At 42.7% G+C, this 1,127-nt stretch overlaps 1 non-coding gene across 1 annotated transcript; it reads right to left on the reverse strand.

Moving 5' to 3' along the window:
- Positions 1-422: 422 nt before the first annotated feature.
- Positions 423-563, reverse strand: LOC115032089. The gene has a single exon (XR_003837718.1). It is a non-coding gene; the product is annotated as a U4 spliceosomal RNA (small nuclear RNA).
- Between the last annotated feature and the right edge of the window lie 564 nt (positions 564-1,127).

Below are 1,127 nucleotides of genomic sequence, written 5' to 3' on the forward strand. Positions count from 1 at the left end.
TTGGAGGAGTAGATTAAAGGTGGCCTCCCTAGTAATTGTCAAAGCCAAATAAAATAACCATAGTCTGAGTCTCATTTATTTGTAAGCTAGTTGGGGCTAAGCTTAAATTGTTCATACTCCACCTATAAACAGCAAGTCCGGCAGTGGCATTTTTCTCAAGATCTTTCAGAGTCTAATAGATGTCCTGGACCGNACTACTTTGCTAATGCTAAGAATTTGTAGTGCTGCGGGGCAGTGATGGCACACACCTTTAATCCCAGCATTTGGGAGGCAAAGGCAGGCGGATTTCTGAGATCGAGGCCAGCTTGGTCTACAGAGTGAGTTCCAGGACAGCCAGAGCTATACAGAGAAACCCTGTCTCGAAAAACAACAACAACAACAACAACAACAACAACAAAAAAAAGAATTTGTAGTGCTGAGGAACATCTATACTTAAAACAAAAATCAGAGCCTATTATATGTAAGGAGTGGCAAAGCTTTCATTCAGGTCTTAAGTTTTCAATTAGCAATAATCACGCCTCGGATAAACCTTGTTGGCTATGATACTGCCACTGCACAAAGCTGATTCAGAGATCTTAAAAGTCAGTAGCTGGTTACATATGATCCTCCTTTCCTTCTACTTGAAGCCAAATGTCCATCATCTTCCCCCTGAAAAGCTGCTGCCGGATGGTGGACTCCTTTATTCCCAGGACTCAGATGGCAGAGGCAGGCCGGCCTATGTGAGTTCGACACCATCCTGGTTTACAGAGTGAGTTCTAGGACCGCCATGTCTCAAAAAAACAACCAAACAAAAAACAAGAAAGAAAACAAGCTGCTACTCCTGCCTTTTTCCCCTAGCCGAGTTGGGTTTGGTGGTGGTGGTGGTGGTGGTAGAGTGTGTGTGTTGGGAATCAAACCCAGGCCTTCGTAACACATGATAAACAACCTTCTTGAAGCAGCCCACCATATTCATGGGCTTCAGTTTCTTCATTCCCTGGCCCATTCTAGGTTGGCTTTTACTTTGTATTGTCATGGAAATTGTGCTTATCCAATTAACTTCTTGGTTGGATTCATATTCCCTCTTACCTAACTTGACTTTCCTAGAACAGTTCTGCTAAACTTTATAGAAAAATTGCCTAAGCATTTAA

The sequence above is a fragment of the Mus caroli genome, chromosome 9 (assembly GCF_900094665.2).
Source record: "Mus caroli chromosome 9, CAROLI_EIJ_v1.1, whole genome shotgun sequence".
NCBI classification, from domain to species: domain Eukaryota; kingdom Metazoa; phylum Chordata; class Mammalia; order Rodentia; family Muridae; genus Mus; species Mus caroli.